Source organism: Oryctolagus cuniculus, chromosome 19 (assembly GCF_051225735.1).
Source record: "Oryctolagus cuniculus isolate XC-2025 breed Fujian yellow rabbit chromosome 19, ASM5122573v1, whole genome shotgun sequence".
NCBI classification, from domain to species: domain Eukaryota; kingdom Metazoa; phylum Chordata; class Mammalia; order Lagomorpha; family Leporidae; genus Oryctolagus; species Oryctolagus cuniculus.
The window spans coordinates 49873420-49882357 of record NC_142885.1 but is presented as its reverse complement, the minus strand read 5'-3'; the positions used below and the strand labels follow the sequence as shown (position 1 = coordinate 49882357).

Here is an 8938-nt window from a genome sequence, read left to right as displayed (position 1 = left end):
AAGTGATTGGGATGCCAGTCGGATGGTTCACCTTTTACAAGTCCTTAAGGCCAGAGTTGTCTTCAGCAAGAACTGGCTTTTTACAATTCTTTTTCTTTCTTTTCTTTTCTTTTTTTTGCTTTTCCCTCTCCCAACCTTTCAACTGCCACGGGTTCCAGTCCACGGGATCCGAGAAGTCACCCTGCAAGAAGAAGATGAAGAACAAGAGAAACAGAAGCCGACTTCCTCCCAGGATTCGCGCTCCAGACACCGCGAGAGGTTCTGGGAGTGGAGAACAGATACTTCGCAGGTCAGACAGCCTGCAGCTCAGTCACAGGGGAATTTGTCCCAAGTTCCTGAAAAACAGCCAGGAAAAACAAAACAAAACAAAAACACTGAGAAATAAACAGCAAGAGGCTTTCTGTCTCTGGAGCTGTCACGTGGGGCGGCTACAAGTTGTTCTTTTCTGGTTTTGTTTTTTTTCCCCAAAACTGAGATGGCTGGGAGCTGGGTGGGCAGCCAGCAGGTACATCCAGGCTGACAGCAATGCACACATCAGGACCACACAAAACTGGCCCTGCCCGCCCTGGGTACATTTCTTCCTGGCTGGGGCCCCTTCCCACGGCTGGCGCAAGTGCATCTAGCCAGGTCCCGTCCCAGCTCTCACACTTCTTAGCTTGCGTGGCTTCGTGTCCCTCTGAGCTGCAGTCTTGCCATCTGTGTAATGGGTCTCATCTTGTGTGTCTCAGGAGAGCGGTGGGAGAAAGCAGTCTTGCAAGTGAACATCAAGGGGATGGTGGCAGTGGTGGTGGAAAAAAAGCAATTTCCTTGTTCTGCTTTTGAGGCTGCTGAGCAGGAGCTTCCTGCATTTTGTCTGCGTGTTAGTTTCTTCCTTAGCATGGCTGTAACACTTTTGTTGTTGTTTTTCATGTTTTGTTTTTGAGATGCAGGGAGACAGATCTCTAAGATACCGGCTGCAACAGCCAGGGTTAGGCCGGGTCAAAGCCAGGAGCCAGGAACCCAATCCAGGTCTCCCACGTGGATGGCAGAGACTGACCACCTGAGCCGTCGCCTGCTGCCTCCCAGAGCCTGCACCAGCAAGGAGCAGAGCCGGGACTCGAACCCAGGCCCTCTGATCCGGGCCCGTGGGCAGCCCCAGTGGCGTCTTTAACCACTGTGCAAAGGCCCACTCCAGTTCTCGTGTTTCTAAGACCCCTGCTGGAGATGTCAGGCCCCAGCGTGCTGGAGCTCTCTGGGGAATGGCCCTAGCCTGTTTTCTTCTTGCGCTCCCGTGGGAAAGGCCGCCCCGCCTCCCTGGTGGCTGAGGGTCCCATCGGCCAGAGCATCAGACAGGTCCAGCTCCATAGTCCAGGGCCTGCTCTCTGCAGCTCCAGCCTTTGCAGCCCCCTACTCCCACCTAACCCAGCACAAACCCTGCTGGGCGGGCAGGCAGCCACAGGGACCACAGCCCCAAGCTGCCTTGCACACTTGCTGAGCCCCGCCCCGCCCAGTTGCACCACCTCTTCACACCCCCAGCCTCAGTTTGCACGTCTGGGAGATGGGGCGGCTGGTGGCCGCACTGCTTGCCTCATGGGTCATGACCATGACTGTGAGAGCTGGGAGGATGATGTCATCCGCCCCCCCCCCCAGGCAGATGTCACCCCGATAGCCCCAGATGTCTTCCTAGCGGGTGACCTTTGGCGATTGGTGGGTGGGGGTGGGCCCTCCGCCGACCCCCCCCGCCGCCACTGCCTTCCAGGAGGGGCCCAGCCGCCGCTCAGTGGGCAGGGCGGGGCGAGTCCTGACCACATCCTCCCCTTCCTCCCCGCCCTGCACAGGCGCCTGGGGCTCTGGGAGAGCAGCCTGCAGCTCTCTCGGCTCAGTGACCCTGGGTTCAGTGTCCCCCCCCCCCGTCCCCCACCCCCCCATTCCTGTCTGCCTGCTCCTCCCCGAGTGGGACCGACAGCCACGTGGCCGGCTGTGTGTCTGCTGTCTGTCTATCCCTGCTGCAGTGATTGGTCCCGCCCCCCAGTCTCCTTCCTCTGTCTGTCTGGCAGCTGTGCGCAGGTCACCTGCTGGGAGCCCAGCTGCCTGTCTTGGGGACAGACAGGGCTGAAGACGGGTCTGCTGGGGGACCGGGGAAGGCTGCCCCGCTTCCTCGGACCCTCATCTCCCACCTTCACGCGGAGGCCAGCTGCCACACCCAGGCACGCGGAATGGATTTCTGAGGGTGACCCTGAAGCAGCAGGTAACGGGACCACAGCCGCGGCTCCCCATGGGCACTGGCCGCCGCCTTTGCCTAACCTGGCATCTAACCTGGCACAAGCCAGGTCACAGCGGGGGCCGCTGAGGCATCGGGGGCTTATACAGTGAGGCTGGGCAGGGTTGGGGCTGGTGTGGGTGTGCAGAGGGTCACGTGGCGTGGAGGCAGGGGTAGAGCTGAGATGACCCCCATGTCTGTGGAAGCTGGACTCCCAGAAGCAGGGGCTTGGGGAAGGAAGGCAAGTTCCAGGCCAAGCATGCAGTGAGTCACCTGCAGTGACGGGCAAGGGACAGGAGCTGGTGCTGCTATGGGGCCCCTTTGTTGTCGGGGGCAGGGGGGGACACCAACTTTGTGCCATCTTCTGTGTTTTGTCATTGTTACTTCATTGGACTCTTCCACGCGGGAGCAGGTGCGCCCATTTCCCAGATAAGACCATGAAGACCCACGAGCTAGAGCGAGTCCCTTCAGGCGGCTCCACCCGGGGCAGGGGGGGGGGGGCGGGCGACTGCACAGGTATCCCTGCACCTTGCTCCTGAAGCTGGGGCATGGTCAGATGCTAAGAAGCAAAGTGCGTGGAGGAGTGGAGAAGGGAGGCTGAGGAAGCTGCCAGGAAGGAAAAGACGGAGGAGGCCGGGGGTGGGGGAGTGCCTAGCGTGGGGACCTCGGCATCACAGACCCAGGGCAGGGGCACCGAGAAGCCACGAGGCAGCTCCCGGCCTCTGCCTTGCTCCCCGGAGCCAGCGGGGGTTTCAGAAGCACATGGTGTTGTGGGGGGAAATCCTGGTCGGAGGTGGGGGGTGGGTGTCAAGATGCGGCCATGAGACTTCCTAGCTGGTGAACTTGGGCAAATCTCCCTTATCTCCCTGCTTGAGGACTTGGTTTTCTCGTCTGGAAAATGGGAACAAAGTAGCAGAGCTGTTGGGGAGGGCTTCAGACACAGTGCCATACAGGCTGTGAGGGAGAAGCCCCTTTCCATTTTAGACAGCGAGCTGGCCTCCTGGGGACCCCAGGGTCCTTGGCAGGGCGGGCAGGCAGCACAGACACACTCAGCACCCCGAGGGCCCTCCACTGTGGTGGGGGCACCGATGCTCACTGTTGTTGGGGGTGCTGGAGGCTGTCCCATTTCCTCACAGCACCAGGTAAGGCTGGTGGGCTTGTCTAGCCCATTGCACAGATGGGAAGACTGAGGGTCTATGGGGTCACATCCAGGCTCTCTGTGACTCAGAGCCCCAGAGCAAGGCTGTGGGCTATGGAATAGGCAAACACAGAAGATGCGAGTCCTGGGGTGACTTCAGAGCATCCGCTCCCGTGGGGACGAGAGGCCCTGCTCCCCGGCTCCCTGGTCTTGGCAGGGTGTCTGGACCCTGAGGACAGGAGGTGGCCCGAGATCGGGCGGTGGGGGAGAAGGGAGGAGCCAGGCCAAGGCTGAGCCCTGAGGTCCCGGCACTCAGGTTGACTTCAAGCCTAGGGGAGGGGGTGGGGGTGGGGCTGGAGCCTGCCCCGGGGCTCGTGGGGGGGGCAGGGTCGCTAGAGAATAAGCAGGAAAGAGGCAGCTTTGGGACCCCCGTGTTCCCTGCAGCATCGGGGCCTGCCCTGGCGCCTGACGAGTGAATGAGGAGGAGGAGGAAGGGGACCCGGCACCTGCAGCACGCCCCCAGCCCCCGAGCTGGGGCTCTAGCACACCAGCCACTGTGATCTGGGGGCTCGAGTCCTGGCGCCACTATGCAGTGGCCACGTGGCCCTGTGGGAGCCACGGATCCTCTCTAAGGCCCACAGGACGAAGGATCAGAAAAGCAAGGCTAGGAATGAAAATGCCAATCTCCTGGGCACGGTGTGCATTTATTGAGCACCTACTGTGTGCCTCGGGGCTCAGGGGTGTGCATGTGACCAAAGCCAGCATGGTGCAGGAGGGCCATGACCTTGGCCATGACCTGCCCATGGCTCACAGAGGGTTTCTATTATGGGGCTCTTATGTGTTACTCTAACTAGTATGGATAGTGGTCATCTTTACTAGATAGCCGTTAACTAGTATGGGTAGTGGTCACCTTTACCACCCAGGATGCAGGGCACCGAGTCCTCACTGAACAATAGCTCCTGTGATGTCCCTTTCGCAGGTGGGGAAACTGAGACCCAGAGCAGGGGTGGTTTGCCAGGGCTACCCAGGGAGTCGCTTGGAAGGGGAGGTGCAGCGGCTGGTTGGGACGGTGGTTAAGATACCGCTTGGGACATCCACATCCTGCGTCACATGGGCTGGGTTCAAGTTCCAGCAAGCTCCACTTTCCAACTCCAGCTTCCTGCTGATGCACACCCTGGGAGGCGGCAGGTGACAGCTCAAGTGCCCCGGCCCCTCCCACTCCCGTGGGAGTCTGTGATGGAGGCCCCGGCTCCTGGCTTCGGCCTGGCCCAGCCCCAGCTGTTGTGGGCATTTGGGGAGTGAACCAGCAGCTGGGCGAGCTCTGTCTGCCTGTCTCGCTCTGTGTCTCTGCTTTTCAAATATGTTTTTTAAGCATATACATATATATATATAAGATTTACTTATTTATTTGAAAAGCAGAGTTACAGAGAGGCAGAGGCAGAGAAAGAGAGAAATCTTCCATCCACTGGTTCACTCCCCAATTGGCTACAACAGCCAGAACTGAGCCAATCCGAAGCCAGAGCCAGGAGCTTCTTCTGGGTCTCCCACGCGGATGCAGGGGCCCAATCTACTGCTTTCCCAGGCCATCAGCAGGGAGCTGGATCAGAAGAGGAGCAGCCAGGACTCGAACCGGCGCCATACGGGATGCTGGCACTGCAGGTGGCAGCTCTACCCGCTATGCCATAGCGCTAGCTCCTAAACATATTTTTTTAAAGAAAAAGAAGGAAGGGGAAGAAGACAGCAGTGGAGCCAGGGGAACAAACAGTCCCTCCAGGAAGGGGTCTCTCCCCTGCATCACCCCCCCCCCCCGGCCCCTTCCTCACTGCCTTTGCTGAGGGGGAGGGACAGGGCAGCTGGGAAAAAACCCACCCCAAGCCTGGCTCGCAGGTGTCCCCGCCCCCACTCCCACCCTAGCCCCAGGCCAAAGGGACTTTTCACACCAGCTCAAATGAGCGCTCTGAGTAAACCTGGAACTTCTGAACCCACTGCGAACATTCCCCGGGCAGGCAGGGGCCAGGGCCCCGCTGAAGCATGGAGCCCTGCAGCCTCCTAGAAGGAACCAGCCACCCGAATCGTCCCCCAGAGAGGCGGGCCCCCTGCACCCGCCGGCCTCGCCGCCCAGGCCCAGGCCCTTCCCCGCTGGGTGACCACAGATGAGGCTCTGGACCTCCATGTCCACATCTGTTAAGTGGGCTGGCCAGTGCAGGCGGGGCAGAAGCTGCACAGTCACGGAGAGCCTGCAGGGGGCGCATGGGCTGGAATACGGTCCACGAGGGCAGGTTGTTTCAGCTCCTAGAGGCCACGTGCACACAGGCTTAATGAGACAGACAGACAGACAGGCAGCCGCAGCCCCCTAGGGGACACAGGCTGGGGACGGGCAGGGTGCTCAGGTCCTCCCTGGCCCTGGCACACCTGTCCTCAGACAACCACGGCTGCCCTTGGCCCGTGGGCAAGAAATCAAGTGAAAGTGAAGAGCCACGAACACGAGCCCCACCCCTCCCGCTCCTCAGCCCAGCCTGGGGCTGTTGTGCCCATTGTACAGATGAGAAAAACTGAGGCTCAGAGACGATATAGGAGTTAGAGGCAGAGCTGCCTGGCCAGTTTTTTCCCCTACAGCTTGAGAATTTAGTTTAGGTGAGAACTTGCTCTGTGACTCTGGGCAATGCACGGTTCCTCTCTGAAAGCTCTTTGTCAGCCATGTGATGCCAACAAGTACCATCACTCAGTCACTCACACTCGGGGAGCTGATAGTGGGGATAGCCGACACCTCTCGGGGCTGCTCTTTGTATGAGTGGACACTGCAATTCTCACCTCCTCCTCCATCCTTCTTCACACCTCGCAGTGCGAGCTGCATCCACCCTGTGCAGAGAGTAAACTGCTCCGCTCCACCCTGGGGGCTTGGGCTGCAAGACAAAGACCACTCATAAACATAGCAGCAGAGACATTCAACGAATGGCCATATGACAGCTGCAGCGAGGGAGATAAACAAGGAGATTGTTACGCACAGAACCACAGAAGAGACCCATCTAATGCGGGGGCGGGGGGGGGGCCTCTTTGAAGGGACAACATGGAAGTTGAAACCTGAGGGTGAGAAAGCAAAGAAGCAGAGGGTGGGGTAGGGGGGAGAAAGCATTCTAGGCAGCGAGAATGGCCTATGCAAAGGTCCTGGGGTTGGGAGTTGTGGGAATATTGGAGATTTTATCTTCACCACGTGCATAAGGCTCTTGATGCAGTAAATTCAAGAAAGAGGAGTGAAAATGGATACGGTTTAACAGTGGAGCACATGGTCTTCCCCATCCGTTGCCATGGAGTTCTCTCTCTCTTTCTCATTTAGTCACCCATGTAGCAAGAGCTTAGAACACCTACTGTGTATCAGTTGCTGATTAGTCACTGGGTACTCAGCTGTAACCCAGAGATACACGGTTGCTGCCAGATGTCACTCAGAATGTAGATGACAACAGCACTGGCTGTGTGCTCTGGTGGAGGCCTGGACGGGCCCCGGAGGAAGGCATGACTCACGCTCCTGGGACAGATCAAAGGTCTGCAGAGGACGGGGAGGCGACACTTGAACTGGGTGTCGGAGGTCGAGTAGGAGACGGACGGTCGGTCACGGAGGGCACGCGGCTCGGCGGCTGCACCAGCGTGCACAAAGGTGAACCCAGGGGCATGGGGTGTGCAGGGGAACTGTCGGCAGCCTGGGCCCAAGGTTGGGGGCCAGACTTGAATGCCAGGCAGAGGAATTTGGGATTTTTCTGAGTCGTGGAATGACCCGAGTGGTGTGAGGGCTGGGCTGGAGGGGTGTCAGCCAGAGGCGGTGGGGTCAGACCGGAGGACCAGCGGGAGAGCAGGTGGGCAGAGGTCCTGGAAGACCCAGGAGGACCCAGGAGCTCGCCCTCCTGTGTTCCCTCTTGGGAAGTCCCTCAGGCCTGCCAGTTCCGCTTCTGGTGACCTGGTGGCTCTGGTTTCTGGCTCTGCTGGGGAGTCCCTGCTCACCCACCCCTTTTCTTCTGTGAGTCCCTATGGGAAATGGGCCGTTTTACTTTTACCACACCCCTTGCCTTTCACTTTCAACCCTGCAGTCCCTACCTGGGACGCAGCAGGGGAGACGACTGAGTGGCAGAATGCGGCAGATCCAACCCCTGAATCATCGGTGAGCAGTGATACAGGGAAACCAAGAACTCGGGTTCTTTCCTGCTGAGGAACAAGGCTGCTCTCAGGGCACTGCTGTGGGGCAGGCTCCGGTCTCCGACCTAGACGGCCGCTGCTGTTTTGCGGTGTGGGTCCATCGATTTCAACCGAGGGCAGACGGGGCTCCCCTCACTCCTTGCACTTTCTAGCTCTCAGCGGGGTCCTCTCCAGCGCATGGGTGTCTTCTCCAGCTCCTCTCCCCTGTTGAGATTTTCTCTAAGTGGAAATGTTTTTAATCAAAAAAAAAAAAAAAAAAAAAAGAAGAAGAATCCTTCACTTGATTGATGTCCAACTTATCAGCCTTTTTCTTGATGGTGAGAGCTCTCTGGTAGATGCAGGTGGAGTTCCAGGCTCCTGGCTTTGGCCTCGCCTAGCCCTGGCTATTGTGGACATCTGGGGGAGTGAACAGGGGTGAAAGATCTCTCTTTCTTCTCTATTTTAAGAAAAGAAGTGCTATCTGCTCCCAAGGTCAGGAAAATGTCACTCTCTGCTTTCTAATCTAGATGAAACATGTAGGTCAACAGTCTATCTAGAACTTTTTTTTACATAAAGCAAAGCACCAAGACTTCTTTGATTTTTTAAGATTTATTTATATATTGGAAGGCAGAGTTACAGAGGCAGAGGCAGAGGCAGAGAGAGAGAGAAAGAAAGAAAAGAAAAGAAAAGAAAAGAAAGAAAGAAAGAAAGAAAGAAAGAAAGAAAGAAAGAAAGAAAGAAAGAAAGAAAGAAAGAAAGAAAGAAAGAGAAGTCTTTCATCCACTTTTTCATTCCCCAAATAGCAGCAATGGCTGGAGCTGGGCCAATCTGAAGCCAGGAGCCAGGAGCTTCTTCTAGGTCTCCCTCATGGGTGCAGGGGCCCAAGCACTCGGGCCATCTTCTACTGCTTGCCCAGGTCATAGCAGAGAGCTGGATCAGAAGAGGCGCAGCTGGGACTCGAACCGGTGCCCATATGGGATGCCGACACTGCAGGCTGGGATTTTAACCCGCTACATCACAGCGCCGGCCTTATCATTTCTTTTTTAAACTTAAGAAGTTTTGCAGTATTTCACAACCTCATGGAAACATCCCCAGAGCTCCAATTTCTCCACATCTTCACCAACATTTGCTATTTTAGTTTTTTTTTTTTTTTTTTTTTTTTTTTTTTTTTTTTACAGGCAGAGTGGACAGTGAGAGAGAGAGACAGAGAGAAAGGTCTTCCTTTGCCGTTGGTTCACCCTCCAATGGCCACCGCGGCCGGCGCGCTGCGGCCAGCGCACCGCGCTGATCTGATGGCAGGAGCCAGGAGCCAGGTGCTTTTCCTGGTCTCCCATGGGGTGCAGGGCCCAAGCACCTGGGCCATCCTCCACTGCACTCCCTGGCCACAGCAGAGAGCT

At 57.4% G+C, this 8938-nt stretch overlaps 1 protein-coding gene across 3 annotated transcripts in view; it reads left to right on the top strand.

The window, feature by feature from the left end:
* Positions 1-1820: 1820 nt before the first annotated feature.
* Positions 1821-8938, top strand: part of IL21R (interleukin 21 receptor) — a 34468-nt gene continuing 27350 nt past the window's right edge. The window contains exon 1 of one of the 3 annotated variants that reach the window (XM_070064547.2): positions 1821-2227. The gene's annotated coding sequence lies outside the window, so the exon portion shown is untranslated. Of the gene's footprint in view, positions 2228-6583; positions 7030-8938 lie in introns of those variants that run through there. The other 2 variants (XM_089321466.1, XM_070064548.2) reach the window with 2 other exon arrangements.